Source organism: Pocillopora verrucosa, chromosome 8 (genome assembly GCF_036669915.1).
Source record: "Pocillopora verrucosa isolate sample1 chromosome 8, ASM3666991v2, whole genome shotgun sequence".
NCBI classification, from domain to species: domain Eukaryota; kingdom Metazoa; phylum Cnidaria; class Anthozoa; order Scleractinia; family Pocilloporidae; genus Pocillopora; species Pocillopora verrucosa.
The window spans coordinates 18,711,801-18,730,261 of NC_089319.1; the positions used below are offsets into that span (position 1 = coordinate 18,711,801).

General features: G+C 37.7%; 1 pseudogene; it reads right to left on the minus strand.

Annotated features, from left to right (window-relative positions):
- Positions 1-66: 66 nt before the first annotated feature.
- On the minus strand, positions 67-14,927 carry LOC136282925 (endonuclease III-like protein 1; annotated as a pseudogene).
- Positions 14,928-18,461: the final 3,534 nt, after the last annotated feature.

The following is an 18,461-nucleotide window of genomic DNA, read 5'->3' on the forward strand; positions in this document are numbered from 1 at the left end:
CTGATACAAATGAATATTCTCATTACCTGTTTGCTGGATAGTGCATGGATATTGTAAGGAGAAGTTACATGTGAATCACCTGTGGAAGTTAAAAGGTTAAGATCTGATATCAGATTTCACACTAAACATGAGGTTAGTGAACCCAGCTTTGAACAACGTGGCCCAAGGATAAAGACAAGGACAGCCTCAGTTAAAGTAAAACTCAATTCCCCCTTAGTGTCCTTTCTATCCTTTCTGGGTGAAAGTTTCTTCTTAGTTTCCTCCTCAGCTCTGCTCCTTCTTCGACCTTCAGGACAGATCTTGGAGTTAAGATATAAACTCGCACATTGGACTTACTGGAACACATGTCTGTTGACCAAATCCAACCAACAATACATTCAGTTCATCCCACTCCTCTCTGAGAAAACAGAAAAAGAATTCACTAATTTAGTATCTGAAACCATACATTCTAATGATTTAATTGTTGGTTATTGGTAAAAAGCATATGATAGTCAAGGTTTTCTATGCATCTAGAGAACCTTCAATCTAGGTCTCAAAGTCCTTAAAAATTTCCTTTTTCCATTACAGTCCTTAAGAGTCAAGAAGGACCAAAAGCCTGTTTATTTCAGAATATTTGTAAAATTTGTTTGGAACTTGCACAATATCTGGGTCTCTAAAATGCGGCAGTAAGTGAAAAGGCTTTGGCAGGGAAGGAGCAAAATACCTGGTGAAGAGAATTTGCATAACTTGGTATCATTCAAAATCACTTTTACCTTGGAAGCCAGCTTTCTACAGCAATTCTTGTTTCTTTCAGCAGTTTAGTAGGTTTTTTTGACCCATCAGTCTGTTAGAAATTCTATGAACATGACTATCAACTCCAATTCCAGTCACTTGTCCCCAAGCCACATTCATGGTAATATGCACCATTTTTGGGCCCACACCTGGAAGTTTGACCAGCTCTTCTACTGTTGGTGGAATGTCTCCATTGTAATTCTCAGCACAAATTTTAGTGGCATTCTTGATGTAATCAGCTTTTTTCTACAATCAAAGCATAATTATAATAAGTACACTGGGAAATACTCTATGTTGTACCAAGCCATAGTTCACATTGGTAGGATAAGTTTAACCCTTTAACTCCCAAGATCTGATTGCTAATTCTCCCTTCTAACTGCTACACATATCCTTGTAAATTAGTTACAAGAAGTTGTTGTTAAATCAAGACAACAATTTCTACCTGATATTATTGGGAGAAGTTTTATATTGATCACCTCTGGAAGTTAAAGGGTTACAAGTTAAAAATGAAGTTCAGTGTCAAAGATTTTGAACCATTTTTGTTGCTTCTTTTTCTAATTTTAGACTTCTGCAAGTCATTTTTGCAACAAGGGGGAGGGAGGAAGGGGACTCAGAGGGTTCTATGGAGGATATATAAACCAATCTACCCCTCTTTGTAGGTGAAAAAGTGACAAGTGAAAATAATAAAACAACTTGGTATAGCCCCCTTGATTCAGTAACATGCTAATATCAGATCCCCTGAACCCTGTTTAACACGACTGATGATGAAAAAATTATTATCATTAGCTACTCTAAAAAGTCCTACTAGTAAGTTATAAAAAAAATGTTCACAACTTTTATTCAATAAGTGGAGAGAAGGCCTTCAGACTATTTTGCAAGCTGCTTTCCTAGTGGGTAAATTCTGTCAAAATCAAGTTTCTCACTAACATAAAAATTTACTCACCTTCCAGAAGCCAACAGGGTAGATAAGTTCACCAATTTTGCTTGTTGATGTTGTGAGAATGTTCTCTATTGTTAATCCATAAGCCTTTAACTTTTCCATTGCAGCAAAAGTAACTTGGTCTTTTGTTTGACTTGACAGCATGAGGGAGATAAGTACTTGATATCGGACTGTCTGCAATAGTGAGGAGAGATGAACCATTGATACTGGACTGTCTTAACCCTCTTTCCCCTAAGAGTGATTGGCTTCTAATTTCTCCTGACAGTTTCACCCTTGCATCAGATACTTAAAATCATGAGAATAAAGTAAATGATGTCCAACTCTAGAAGCTCCTGATTATCAAACAAATTCTCCTCGTAAATTCTAGATAGTATAAGCAGCATAGTCAATTAGTTTTTAATGTCTGTGATAGGACAATGGTAGGATTATACTAATATTTGTAAGCACCCTCTTTCTTCTGAACAAACTCTTCAGTTGAGTCTGATGGTGTGGCAAGCTTAATCAACAGACTTTGTTTTCTGATTCGAAGGGAAATTTCAACCCTATATGCAAGGTAAGATTTCTGACTGGCTACTCTTTAACCCTTTACACCCTGACATCAGTATGCATATTCTCCACACTGTTCTTTATACATTTCCTAAGGTGCTGACAAGGAGAATTTGTTTGCCAATAAAAAAGTTTCTTTCCTGATGACCATTTCCTTAATTCTCATGACCTTAATGTGTGATTCAGGAGTGATATTGTAGGGAGAAATCAGATGTTACTCATCCTTTGGGTTTAAAGGGTTAAATGGGAAATGTAAGAATGGTTACCAGGATGAGGGTGTATCCTTACAACTTTTATCCCAGTAGCTCATACATGGAGATCTCTATTGTTGCAAGTGAGAAGAAAAGAAACCAAAATCATCACAAAAAATTTTGACAAATAAACATCAGTAAGGCAAGATCTCTGAAAATAAACTGGCCCAGTTGTCCAGGTTCCTATGAGGAGACCTCAACCTCCTCCCACACTGCAGAGTAAGGCAGATCTTGATGCAATGCAGCAATTTTGGCATGCAGTTGACTTTTAAAAAGGAACTTGTGCATGCACTGCCATACTCTGCAAACTGATCCTCACCCACCTTAACCCTTTGACATCTAAGAGTGACTAACATCTAATTTCTCATTACCCTGTCACCCCTGAATCACACATCAAGGTCATGAGAAAAAAGGAAATGATCACCAAGCAAAAAAGCTCTTGATTGTTATACAAATTCTCCTTGTCATTACCTTAGGATATGTGGGGAGAACAGTATGGAGACTATGCATACTATAATGTTGGGGTGTAAAGGGTTAAACATATAGCTGTTGAACTATTTGTCATAATTTATCTTATAACTCAAATGAAAAGAGGGATGCAATCAATTGCTGGGGGTAAATGAATGTGTTGACATTGACCAAACAAAAAGAGGTAAAATTTCTACACAGCCCCCATTCTACATCATGCATTCAGTTCTTGGATAGAGAAAACAATGACAAAAACAATACATTGCCATTAGGAAAACAGATTTGTTTTACAACAGTATGGGGCTGTGCAGAAATTTTACCCAAAACGTTTCTACCTCTCATAACTCAGCTTAGCTGTCTCCGAGGAGACCACTGTGTCGGATCTTCCCTTACCCCACCCCACTGGACAGTCAATTTCATCTCCTCTCACCTCTGGTGACTGGCTCTCATCAGCTGTCTTCTTGCATCTTTGTGGATCAACTGGGGCATCGTGTCGTTTTTTTTCATTTCACGAATAATAGCCAGCTACTCTCTCCAGTTAAGAGGCTATCAAGTTGAACCTTGTGTTTGTGCAATGGACGTGTCTTTTTTACGCTTTTTGGCTGCAACATCTTCAGTTTTCTTGTCGTCCCTAGACGAGTCTTCATGTCGCTTCTCGTATTCGATTTTGATGCGGCCTTCTTGGTTCCTTTTGATTTGTTGACAAAGCTGCAATTGCTTCTCTAGCCGCCGAGCGTGTTTGTCTTCCTTTTGAGGTGAAATACGGGGAAGCACTCATCCTGGAAATCTGTGAAAACAAACTGATCATATGTTTGAATCGTCAGTCTCCCCTGCATCTGCCTTTACCAGTACTATTGTGAACAGTCCTCCCCGTTCTCGCCATGGAACGCTGATTTTGGCGGGAAAGTGATGTTACTTGACCAGCTGATTACCTAATTAGTCACCACATAAAAGCCGGAGATTTGCCGAAGAATAAAAATGATTCCCTATTAGCACATCCTCTCCATTGAATTTTCTACACACTGAACCCAAAAGAGCAAAGAATAGGCGTCAACAAGAGAATAGAAACTTTACAATCTCTTGTTTGGCATCAAATACCATCTGATGAAATTTTACTGAAAACTTTGAGCTTAAGAAGTGTTCATGATTAAAATTTACACGAACTTGAGTGGCAAACACGAGAATAATGAAACATCAATATTTTACCATATTAAAACAACAAACTAAATCAATGGTTTTAACAGAAAACCCATGTCACTTGCCTTTAGATGGGGCGGTTTAGATGAAATGAATGAGATTGGAAGGGAGTCCACCTTAGGTCGTGATTTAATGATGTTGACAAGAAGATTGCGCTGTTTTAAACCTTAGTTTCTACATGTTCGTCCGATTCAGTTAAATAGGAACTGAAAAAAGTAAGTTAAAAAAAGGCTAACTACACGAGATATAAATTTTTCCATCAATCTTCTATGGCGCTTTGATTTGTCTTTTCTCTTCCCCAGTGCCAACTCCAAAGGTGTTTGTCCGTCTCGCTGTAAATAATTTATTATGGAGTTCAAAAGTCAGGTGTTGTTTTCTTCCGTTTTAGAACGAGGCATTTGCACATATGTCTCACCCGGTAAATACTAAATAATTTATGTAGAGAGCTGTCTCACCTTATTTCTTCAAACTTTAATATAAAAGCACAATTTTTACTCATTTGTAAGTTTTTCCTTTTGAAAGTTTTTTACACTAAGCTTGCGAATGAAGCGATGTTTAGCTGATCGTTGGGATGTTAATGTTATTCCTGAACGAACGGAACAAAGCACCAAGCTCAGGATTTAGGGTTTTCTTGTAGTTTGGAAGCAATCAGTGGTTTTTTTTTACGAGGATTCAAATTGAGGTTGAGCGTTCTTGAGCGCGTTGGCGTATTTATGTATATACAGAATATACCCCTTACAGACTATGCAATTCGTACGTTGCGGGTCAGTATTGTTACGATATTTGCCCATTCGTAATAATGTTATTCTTGAATCCAAGCAGGAAGAAACACAAAGCTCAAGGTTAAGGTTAAAATAAATACCCCAAACAGTCTCAACAATTCTTACGCTGCGGGTCAGCACCGTTTGATCGCATTAGGACAAAATTTATACGTATATCTCACCTGGTAAGTTCTTAATAATCTATGTAGACGAGAGCTGACTCAAATTTAAATAAAAGCATAATTTTATTCATATGTAGATTTTCTTTTGAAAATTTTTACGCTAAGCTTGCGTTTTGAACGATGTTTACCTGATCGCTTAAGTGTTATTCCTGAAGTAAAGTCAGGACTTAAACTCTTCAGAGATTGATAAGAGGTTACTTTTAGTTGACCTAAAAGTTAGGTAAACTAACTTTTAACCTCAGTATGCTTAATAGAGCTGGGAACTAGAAGTGTAATAACGAAGTTTCCCAAGGACCTTCATGTTTTGGCCCCCTGTTGGCTTGCTTTGATGTTAATTTAAAGTAGACTTGAATTCACGTTACGTGCGTTCTTTAGCGCCTTCGCACATTTATGTCTAAAGGTTAAAATAAATACCCTATACAGTCTCTACAATTCTTACATTGCGGGTCAGTACTTTTTCGCATCAGGACTTCAAATTTATTCGTATATCTCGCCTGGTAAGTACTTAATAATTCATGTAGACGAGAGCTGACTCACGCTATTTCTTTAAATTTTAATAAAAGCGGAATTTTATTTATATGAAGTTTTTCTTTGGAAAAATTTGTACGCTGAGCTTTCGTTTTGAACGATGTTTACCTGATTGCTAAAGTGTTATTCCTGAAAGTAAACAAAGTAAGGTCAGGACTTAAACTCTTCAGAGAATGATAAGAGGTTAAATAACGTGCATATGACATCAATATGCTTTACCCATTAACTCCCATAAGTGACTAACATGTAACTTCTCCCTGTAACATTCACGCGTTATCCAGCCAACATGTAATGACAATACTCAAACTCATCGAGTAGAAGTTTTAACTAGTCTTGATTTTACACCAAATTCTCGTGACTTATTTACAAGGAAATGTGTAGCAGCTAGAGGGGAGAATTTACAATCAGATCTTGGGAGTTCAAGGGTCGTTAATACAGCTGCAAACTAAACCCACAATAAAGATCAGACAGGGCAAACCCTTCATGTTTTGTCTCTCTTTTTCAGTATGGGTGCAATCAGTTTTTATTTAATTTTGTCTGGTTTTAAATTCTATCTTTACCTAGTTTTAAATTCTAGACATTCTACTATTACCTAGTTTTAAATTCTAGACATTCTACTATTATCTAGTTTTAATTTCTAGACTACTGAACCCAAGGGTAATTATTTGCAGGATAAAAGCACCACAAAACCCGGAAAACTGTTAAGTTAATTAATTCCATGGTTCAGTCAGTGAACCAATGTCGTGAAATGTTATCAATGTCTTCCTCAGAAAATCATTCTCACTTATTTTCCTTCCTTATACTGTTCAATCGTTCTTCAATAGAAATGAAAGAGAATCCTTAATAAATATGTCAAATTTTGAAATTGATCGAGCTTTTAATAAAGAATGTTATTCGTGAGACTCCTGAAACAAAAAACCTAGAAAACTGTTAAATTAATTAATTCCATCGCAATTTAAAAGAAAAAGAAGGCTACAATTAGCGCCCAAACTGGTTCAGTCAGTGAACCAATGTCGTGAAATGTTATCAATGTCTTCCTCAGAAAACCATGCTCACTTATTTCCCCCCTAAACCGTTTAATCTTTCTTCAATAGAAATAGAAGAGAATCCTCAATAAGTGTGTCAAATTTTGAAGTTGATCGAGCTTTTAATAATTAATGTTATTCGCCAGTCTCCTGCTAAGTTTCTAGAACCTAACACATAAACGAACTGTGGATAAGAATTATTTTCACTCGAAAATTATTCATTTTCAAGTCGACACACCAGCGACTAATTGAGGTCATAGCTTCCTTATCACGACTTTATCTTGATCGTGAACTAATTTAAAAGCCGAGCGAATGTAACTTGAAAACAATGCAGCGACTCACTTTACTCTTCCATTCTCAGTTTCTCCTGTGCTGGAAGTTTACAACTCCCTCAGCTCAAAGTCTAACAGGAACGTCGAACCCTGGTCAGTTGTCTTGTTTAAGAAGATCTGAACATCCTGAAAAAGGTAAAGCTTGACTCAAACACTTAATATGGGCACCGTAAATAATGGCAAAAATAAATCTTAGACTACACAAAGAATAAAAAACTTGACGCAGAACCAATGTGAACCGAGAAGATTTGTTGAGACTATTTGAATAGTGGGGTTGAAGGTAATGTGATCGTGATGCGCTGACTTTAATTCATCAGTTACGACACAAGCAAATTCAGTTTCGTATTTTAGCGAAAAAAAGCCTAAATACCGAGTCGCGAGTCGAAGCTCTTCAACTAGCAAAGCATTCAGTTATTTTTCTCTTGACGTGAGTTAGTTTCAAGCTGTCAAATTCGGCTTTTCGTGTCGTGCATTCCTCTCTGGTATCGCTTCGCTTGTAGCTGTAATGGAATAAAGTTAACTTCGCGCGAAAATCTCAGAGATGAACTCTTTTCACTTGTATGGTCACTTTTAGTAATGATGGAATTTTATTCACCTTCGAACGGAACTACTTCAAGTTAACGTGTTCCAGACACGATCAAACTAGAGTAAACCATGGCCAACAAGGTCGATGAGGATGAATAGGAAGACCGGTGACCAAATTCGCTGTGATCGGAGTATAAAATCGTCTGATGAGTGGGAATCTTAATTATAGGGGTTTCCAGAATTAAGAATCAACAACTTTGAAAGCTTGTGTATTCCCTTGTTGTGTATCGAAGAGTTGCGAACAGCCTAAGATAGAACTGGCCGGAAATTTACGAAACTGAGACTGAGTAATTTTCGAAACATGAGAAAAATAATTCCATGTAAAAATATGTTAATATCTAAGCAATACTTTTCACTTCCTGTCGATTTTCAGACGCAAAAACTCAAACGTTCCAAGTGCACTGACGCCTAAAAAAATGATAGAAAGTGCGTCTTCTAGCTTTTAAAAATGGAGCCCTGAGTTTACTAGTACAATGAACGATAGGCTTTCGATAAATCAAAGTGTTCCCAATATCTTATAAATTTTTACGACTTTCATCAAGTCGTCAATGTCCTCTTGATTTCTCTCTTTTTGTTTCCTGTAAGATATATCTTGAAGAAAACTCTCATATATGACGATATGTTTGCATCTGTTTTAGGCTACACTCTGGTTAATCACGTGATTGCTACGCACACTGTCACGTGCCCGATAGACTGTACGTGGGAATGCCTACGGGATGTACGCTGTCGATCGTTTAATTATGCAAACTCAGGGAAAACATGTGAATTAAGTGACCAATCAAAAGCGACAGCCCCAAATGACTTTGTTTTAAGAAAAGGCATCACTTACTACGAGCCAACGACACAGATGGTGAGTCATAGAAATTTACAGATCAGTTAGAAACTTAATCATCAGTGCTCAACCTACCAAGCGCAGGAACCTTTGAGGTCTTCGGTTTTTCAAATTCCATCTTCTGAGCAAGGTGGTGTCAAAATCATATCGAGAGGTCAAATAAATGCCTTTATCTCAGAGAACGGTATGGCTGCCTAAAACTGAACATTTACACATAGCAGCGTTTGTAAGACCTTCATTTCTAGCCCGAAACACAGTAAGTTGAAATGTGGTGGAACTCAGTGGGCGGGAGTACAATTCAGGCAGCAATCGGGCGAATGATTTGAAATTACGAGCAGGAACGAAAACTTTAATTTAAACATGCGCACATGAATTGATTCATATAGCAAAAGTTCAAGTCGGAAGTCTAAACGTTGTTAGAAATATCGAATGCTTAATGCACTTCAGATATTTTTTCCATTTTGACTGGCTAACATTTGCTAAGTGCTTATAATTGGACGGGTGAAATCAAACAATTTGGACATGGAACAGCCAATCAAGCCGCAAATAAGAGCTGCTTTACTGATGAAAGAACCACTCATTCTCGAGAATTTTGTTATTGACACAATTGATGTCATAAAATGCCTATTTTCTAGAAGGAAATCCTGGGTAAATATAATTTGCTCAAATAGAGACAAAATCGTTGCTCGATATACAAAACTTTGAAAATATCAAACTTCTATACTCATTTTGAAAGAGAAACGTTAGTTCTAAGAACAAGAATATATTTCAACCTAAGAAGGTATTGTCATGGTAAGTTTCGCCTAATAAAAGGATGAAAGTACGTTTAACCATTCTTCCCATTTTCACCCAGGGAGGAAATAGACCTGTTTGCACCTCGGCTTTATGTCAAAATGGTGGAACATGTGTTGACGCGTGTTGGAATCCTCGGATGTTCACGTGTGAATGTCGACAGGATTATAAAGGAGTGTATTGCGAAAAGCACAGCGGAGGTGGGTAACTCGTGACTAAATAGAAGAGAACACTTAAATTTGCGATAATTTCCTTTCAGCAACAAGTCTCATATTATGTTTCCTTTGTTCCACGTACAGTGAGAAGCTGTCAGCAGCTGAAAACCCTGGGAGCGAATCAGAATGGCATTTATAAAATCAACCCAGATGGTCAAGGGGTCATAAACGTGTACTGTGACCAAACCACAGATGGAGGCGGGTGGACTGTGGTTCAAAGACGTTCCCGTCCATACAAGCAAAGCTTTAGACGAATGTGGGTAGAGTATCGAGTAGGCTTTGGCGACTTGTCCAAAGAATTCTGGCTTGGAAACGACAACTTGCACCGAATCGCCTCTTCAGACAGCATTCTTCGAATAGATCTGCACCAAACCAACGGCCAAAAGGGATATGCCAAATATGGTGGGTTTCGGGTAGCTGACGAAACAGAAAAGTATCGATGCGACATGAGTTCGTACGATGGAAACATCGGAAATGGATTTTATGGTAATACAAATCCTAAATTTAACATTCGAGGGATGAAATTCGGCACACCAGACCAAGATAATGACAACCACCCTGGCAAGTGTTTTCCTAGTGGTCCATGGTGGGCAAACCAATGTGGCAAGGTTAATCTCAATTCAAAGAATGGTCCGTACTGGGATCCCTGGACTTCTCAGCCTAACCTAAAATTCTCTGAGATGAAAGTAAGGCATAACTGAACAAAACTGCTATAGTCACCATAGTTCACCTTCAAGGATGCAAGGAACTCGACGAAGAGATCTGGGCACTAACTAATGTAGCCTTTATAGAATTTGCAATGGCAACTCAAGTTGTCATGTAACGCCCAGTGCTGCGTGGCGTTACAACCAAAAACAGCTGCGAAGGTGACTGAAATCCATTGATATATTATTAGCATAATAATATATTGACACATAATTTAGTCTTGCGCTAGGTTTTAAATATCGACACGAAATCGCTTTCTTCAACTTGAAATGAAATGTGAAACCTTTCCTTCTAATGGTGATGTTTCATTAGCACCCCACGAACAGATGTCACACATTATAAACAGACGATCATGTTTAATCCTGTTTCAAGACACCAAGAGACCAAAACAAAGTGAAGCGATCAAAAGCAAACCTTGAAGTCACAGGCCAACCACGTTTCAAAAACTGTTATTTACAAATGGTCTGGTTTTATAGCCGTGTTAGTGAAAAAGGCTTCTACTTTCTTGAAAATAAAAATCATAAAAAAGTGTTTGTAAAATAAAGCCTCGGCAACTTCCCTGAACTTTCAAGCATATCGTTATATCATACTAATTTAAAAGCCCACGAATATGTAACAAGTGCAAATCTAACTTGAAGACTCCACACTAAGTTTCTTATACGTAAGTACTATTAGTGCCGATAAAGAGCTGTACAAGACAGTTTCTCTTATTGCCAAAATGATTTATTTGAGAGTAATAGTGCAGGCCTCACTGCACTCACCCTGTCGTCCATTAACATCAGTAGCACGTACCAAGAAGTGGTACTTATTGCCGGGTGATAACTGAGTCAGAATGCAAGCTATAGGAAGCGTCAACGCCTTGACGACTCCAATCTTCTTCCACTGGTGAGGGTTCTCCGTTGTGCCGCCGTCCTGAAGGGCAAACAGTTGCTAGTTCATTGTAGGCGCGTGTCTCTCCTCAAGAGCCATGTACCACGACAAAACGATACCACTTGGAGCCACCGCTATGGAGACATTAGGTTTCGGAGGAGGGTCTTTAGTCTCTGTTGCAGGAGATACGGGGGATGTTGCCCTAAACTCGGCGGTAGACCCTGTTGGGGTCTTGTAGATAATTGTGAATAGCTTTGCAAGGCGAATAACAAAGGATAAAAGGAGTTTGAGTAGCCAATCAGAGCGCGCCTTCATTGCCATCCACCGTTTAAAGTATAAACAAATTTCTAAATCAAATTCAATGGCAGATCTCTCCCTTCAAGGAAGGGGTGCCACTTATAAAACATTTTTCACAAAAAAAGCACCTTGTTACCTAGGTCTCACAGTCTTTGATTTTGCTTCCATCTTCCCTTTTATCCATTGTATCATGAACCTGTACGTTTATTTTACACAGTCTTGAGACATGGTTTGAGGACCAATGCTAACCTGGGCTCAGTTGTTGGAGGGCTGATTAGTGCTAACCCAGGGTTCAGTTTTAATTCAGGTTTCCTTACTGCTTTGTTAAAAAGCCTTTTTTGGATAATTTTTTTTATTTTTTAAAAGGTATCCAATCATCAAATCGTAGACGAAACAAATTATAATGAATTTTCTTCTATAGCTTTAACCCTATAACTCTCAAGATCTGATTATTAATTTCCTCCTCTACCTGCTTAACATTTCCTTGTAAATTAGTTGCGAGAATTTGGTGTTAAATCAAGATAACAACTTCTACCTTCTCATTATTTGCTGGATAGTGCACAGATATTGTAAGGAGAAGTTACATGTGAATCACTTCTGGGAGTTTGAGGGTTAAGATCTGATATCAGATTTCACACTAACCATGAGGCTACCTCAACCCAGCTTTGCACAACATGGCCCAGGGCTAAAGACAAGGACAGCCTAAGTTAAAGTAAAACTTAATTTCCCCTTAAATCTTAGTGTCCTTTCTATCCTTTCTGGGTGAAAGTTTCTTCTTAGTTTCCTCCTCAGCTTTTCCTCTGCTCCTTCTTTAACCTTCATGACAGATCTTGGAGTTAAGACAGAACTTGCACATTGGACTTACAGGAAGACATGTCTGTTGACCAAATCCAACCAACAATACATTCAGTTCATCCCACTTCTCTCTGAGAAAACAGAAAAAGAGTTCAATAATTTAGTCTCTGAAGACATACACTCTAATTATTTAACTGTTGGTTATGGGTAAACAGCATATGATAGTCAAGGTTTGCTATGCATCTAGAGAATCTTGAACCTAGGTCTGAAAGTCCTTAAAGTTTTCCTTTTTGCATTCTGCTCCTTGAAAGTCAGGAAGGACCAAAAGCCTGTTTATTTCAGAATATTTGTAAAAGTTGTTTGGAACTTGCACAATAGCTGGGTCTCTAAAATGTGGCAGTAAGTGAAAAGGCTTTGGCAAGGAAGGAGCAAAACACCTGGTGAAGAGAATTTGTGTAACTTGGTATCATTCAAAATCACTTTTCACCAGCTTTCTACAGCAATTCTAGTTTCCTCTGGCAGTTTAGTACGTTTTTTGACCCATCCTGGTCTGTTAGAAATTCTATGAACATGAGTATCAACTCCAGTTCCAGTCACTTGTCCCCAAGCCACATTCATGGTAATATGCACCATTTTTGGGCCCACACCTGGAAGTTTGCAGAAAGTGGAGCTATGCTATTGGTGAGAATATGGTGACAGAACAATAGTGTAGTTCCACTTTCTGCATATAAATCCACACACAACCCACAATTCCTCCAATTGCTCTGATGAAGGGCTAATGCTCGAAATGTCAGCTTTTTTAGCCTTTAATTACGCCAGTCAATTTTGCTTGTTGATGTTGTAAGAATGTTCTCTTTTGTTAACCCATAAGCCTTGAATTTTTCCATTGCAGCAAAAGTAACTTGGTCTTTTGTTTGACTTGACAGCATGAGGGAGATAAGTACTTGATATCAGACTGACAGCAAAAGTGAGGAGAGATGAACCATTGATACTGGACTGTCTTAACCCTCTTTCCCCTAAGAGTGACTGGCTTCTAATTTCTCCTGACAGTTTCACCCTTGCATCTAATACTTAAAATCATGAAAATAAAGGAAATGATGTCCAATTCTAGAAGCTCCTGATTATCAAACAAATTCTCCTCATAAATTTCAGATGGTATGCAGCATAGTCAATTAGTTTTCATTGTTTGTGATAGGACAATGGTAGAATTATACTAATATTTGTAAGCACTCTCTTTCTTCTGAACAAACTCTTCAGTTGAGTCTGATGATGTGGCAAGCTTAATCAGCAGACTTTGTCTTCTGATTAGAAGGGAAATTTCAATCTTATATGCAAGGTAAGATTTCTGACTGGCTACTCTTTAACCCTTTACACACTAACATCAGTATGCATATTCTCCACACTGTTCTTTATACATTTCCCAAGGTGCTGACAGGGAGAATTTGTTTGCCAATAAAAAGGGTTCTTTCCTGATGACCATTTCCTTAATTCTCATGACCTTAATGAGTGATTCAGGAGTGATATTGTAGGGAGAAATTAGATGTTACTCATCCTTTGGGTTTAAAGGGTTAAATAAGAAACTTAAGAATGGTTGCCAGGATGAGGGTGTATCCTTACAACTTTTATCCCAGTAGCTCATACATGGAGATCTCTATTGTTGCAAGTGAGAAGAAAAGAAACCAAAATCATCACAAAAAATTTGACAAATAAACATCAGTAAGGCAAGATATCTGAAAAAAGACTGGCCCAGTTGTCCAGGTTTTTATGAGGAGACCTCAACCTCATCCCAGGCTGCAGAGTATGGCAGATCTTGACACAATGCAGCAATTTTGGCATGTAATTGACTTTTAAAAGGGAACTTGTGCATGCACTGCCATACTCTGCAAACTGATCCTCACCCACCTTAACCCTTAAGAGTGACTAAAATCTAATTTCTCATTACTCTATAACCCTTGAACTCTTGAAAAAAAAAGGAAATGATCACCAAGCAAAGAAGCTCCTGATTGGTACACAAATTCTCCTTGTCATTACCTTAGGATATGTGGGGAGAACAGTATGGAGACTATGCATACTATAATGTTGGGGTGTAAAGGGTTAAACATATAGCTGTTGAACTATTTTTCATTATTTATCATATAACTCAAATGAAAAGTGGGATGCAATCAATTGCTGGGGGTAAATGAATGTGTTGACATTGACCAAGCAAAAAGTGGTAACATTTCTACACAGCCCCATCCTACCTCATGCATTAAGTTCTTGGATAGAGAAAACAATAACAAAAACATTACATTACCATTAGGAAAACAGATTTATTTTACAACAGTATGGGGCTGTGCAGAAATTTTACCCAAAGCGTTTGTTCCTCTCATAAATCAGCTTAGTTGTATCCGAGGAGACCACTGTGTCGGATCTTCCCTTACCCCACCCCACTGGACTGCCAATTTCATCTCCTCTCACCTCTGGTGACTGGCTCTCATCAGCTGTCTTCTCGCATCCTTGTGAATCAACTGGGGCATCGCGTGTTTTTCTTATTTCACGAATATTAGCCAGCTACTCTCTCCAGTTAAGAGGCTGCCAAGTTGAACCTTGTGTTTGTGCCGTGGACGTGTCTTTTTTACGCTTTTTGGCAGCAACATCTTCAGTTTTCTTGTCGTCCTTAGACGAGTCTTCTTCATGTCGCTTCTCGTATTCGATTTTGATGTGCCTTCTTGGTTCCTTTTGGTTCGTTGACAAAGCTACGATTGCTTCTCTAGCCGCCGAGCGTGTTTGTCTTCCTTTTGAGGTGAAATACGGGGAAGCGCTCATCCTGGAAATCCGTGAAAACAAACTGATCATATGTTTGAATCGTCAGTCTCCCCTGCATCTGCCTTAAACCAGTACTATTGTGAACAGTCCTTCCCGTTCTCGCCATGGAACGCTAATTTTGTCGGAAAAGTGATGTCACTCGACCAGCTGATTACGTAATTAGTCACTACATAAAAGCCGGAGATTTGCCGTAGAATAAAACAAAATAAAACTAATTCCCTATTAGCACATCCTCTCCATTGAATTTTCTCCACACTGAACCCAAAAGAGCAAAGAATAGGCGTCAACAAGAGAATAGAACCTTACAATCTCTTGTTTGGCATCAAATACCATCTGATGAAATTTTACTGAAAATTTTGAGCTTAAGAAGTGTTCATGATTGAAATTTACACGAACTTGAGTGGCAAACACGAGAATAATGAAACATCAAAATTTTACCATATTAAAACAACAAACTAAATCAATGGTTTTAACAGAAAACCCATGTCACTTGCCTTTAGATGGGGCGGTTTCAGATGAAATGAATGAGATTGGAAGGGAGTCGTCTTTAGATCATGATTTAATGATAATTGACAAGAAGATTGCGCTGTTTTAAACCTTAGTTTCTACATGTTCGTCCGATTCAGTTAAATAGTGACTGAAAAAAGTAAGTTAAAAAAAGGCTTACTACACGAGATATAAATTTTTCCATCAATCTTCTATGGCGCTTTGATTTGTCTTTTCTCTTCCCCAGTGTTAACTCCAAAGGTCTTTTTCCGTCTCGCTGTAAATAATTTATTATGGAGTTCAAAAGTCAAAATAGGTGTTGTTTTCTTCCGTTTTAGGATGAAGCATTTGCACATATGTCTTACCCGGTATATACTAAATAATTTATGTAGAGAGCTGTCTCACCTTATTTCTTCAAACTTTAATATAGAAGTACAATTTTTATTTATTTGTAAGTTTTTCCTTCTGAAAGTTTTATTTATGCTAAGATTGCGTTTTAAGCGATGTTTAGTCGATCGGTAGGATGTTAATGTTATTCCTGAAGGAACAGGACGAATCATCAAGCTCATAATTTGGAGTTTGCGTGCAGTTTGGAAGAAATCAGTATTTATTTCACAAGGATTCAAATTGAGGTTTAGCGTCCTTTAGCGCCTTTGCGTATTTATGTATAAAGAGAATATACCCCTTACAGACTATACAATTCGTACGTTGCGGGTCAGTATTATTCCGATATTTATCCGATCGTAATAACGTTATTCCTGAACCCAAACAGGAAGAAGCACCAAGCTCAGGATGTAAACTTTTTATTGCTGAGAGGTTACGTAGCAGGTGAATAAAAGAGATTGTCTAATAAACTAACTTTTAACCTCAGTATGCTTAATATAGCTGGGAACTGGACGTGCAATAACGAACAGTTTCTCAAGGACCTTCATGTTTTGGTCCCCCGTCTGCTTGCTTTGATGTTTATTTAAAGTAGCGCCTTCGCGCATTTATAGATAAAGGTTAAAAATAAATACCCCAGTCTCTACAATTCTTACATTGCGGGTCAGTACCTTTTCGCATCGGGACTTCAAATTTATATGTATATCTCGCCTGGCAAATACTTAATAATTTATGTAGAGGAGAGCTGACTCACGTTATTTCTTTAAATTTTAATAAAAGCAGAATTTTATTTATATGTAGTTTTTCTTTTGAAAATTTGTACGCTAAGCTTGCGTTTTGAACGATGTTTACCTGATCGCTTAAGTGTTATTCCTGAAAGTAGACAAAGTAAGGTCAGGGCTTAAACTCTTCAGAGATTGATAAGAGGTTACTTTTAGTTTACCAAAAAGTTAGGTAAATTAACTTTTAACCTCAGTATGCTTAATAAAGCTGGCAACAAGACGTGCAATAACGAAGTTTCCCAAGGACCTTCATGTTTTGGCCCCCTGTTGGCTTGCTTTGATGTTAATTTAAAGTAGACTTGAATTCACGTTACGTGCGTTCTTTAGCGCCTTCGCACATTTATGTCTAAAGGTTTTAAATAAATACCCTATACAGTCTCTACAATTCTTACATTGCGGGTCAGTACTTTTTCGTATCAGGACTTCAAATTTATTCGTATATCTCGCCTGGTAAGTACTTAATAATTCATGTAGATGAGAGCTGTCTCACGCTATTTCTTGAAATTTTATTAAAAGCGGAATTTTATTTATATGAAGTTTTTCTTTGGAAAATTTGTACGCTGAGCTTTCGTTTTGAACGATGTTTACCTGATTGCTAAAGTGTTATTCCTGAAAGTAGACAAAGTAAGGTCAGGACTTAAACTCTTCAGAGAATGATAAGAGGTTAAATAACGTGCATATGACATCAATATGCTTTACCCATTAACTCCCCTAAGTGACTAACATGTAACTTCTCCCTGTAACATTCACGCGTTATCCAGCCAACATGTAATGACAATACTCAAACTCATCGAGTAGAAGTTTTAACTAGTCTTGATTTTACACCAAATTCTCGTGACTTATTTACAAGGAAATGTGTAGCAGCTAGAGATTCTAGACATTCTACTATTATCTGGTTTTAAATTCTAGACTACTAAACCCAAGGGTAATTATTTGCAGGATAAAAGCTCCACAAAACCCGGAAAACTGTTAAGTTAATTAATTCCATGGCAATTGAAAAGAAAAGAATGCTATAATTAGCGCACGAACAAGTTCAGTCAGTGAACCAATGTCGTGAAATGTTATCAATGTCTTCCTCAGAAAACCATTCTCACTTATTTTCCTTCCTTATACTGTTCAATCGTTCTTCAATAGAAATGAAAGAGAATCCTTCATAAATATGTCAAATTTTGAAATTGATCGAGCTTTTAATAAAGAATGTTATTCGTGAGACTCCTGAAACAAAAAACCTAGAAAACTGTTAAATTAATTAATTCCATGGCAATTTAAAAGAAAAAGAAGGCTATAATTAGCGCACGAACTGGTTCAGTCAGTGAACCAATGTCGTGAAATGTTATCAATGTCTTCCTCAGAAAACCATGCTCACTTATTTCCCCCCTTAAACCGTTTAATCTTTCTTCAATAGAAATAGAAGAGAATCCTCAATAAGTGTGTCAAATTTTGAAGTTGATCGAGCTTTTAATAATTAATGTTATTCGCCAGTCTCCTGCTAAGTTTCTAGACCCTAACACATAAACAAACTGTGGATAAGAATTATTTTCACTCGAAAATTATTCATTTTCATGTCGACGCACTAGCGACTAATTGAGATCAAAGCTTCCTTATCACGACTTTATCTTGATCGTGAACTAATGCAAAAGCCGAGTGGAAGTAACCTGAAAACAATGCAGCGACTCACTTTACTCTTCCATTCTCAGTTTCTCCTGTGCTGGAAGTTTGCAACTCCCTCAGCTCAAAGCCTAACAGGAACGTCGAACCCTGGTCGGTTGTCTTGTTTAAAAAGATCTGAAAATCCTGAAAAAGGTAAAGCTTGACTCAAACACGTAATATGCGCACCGTAAATAATGGCAAAAATAAATCTTAGACTACACAAAGAATAAAAAACTTGACGCAGATCCAATGTGAACCGAGAAGA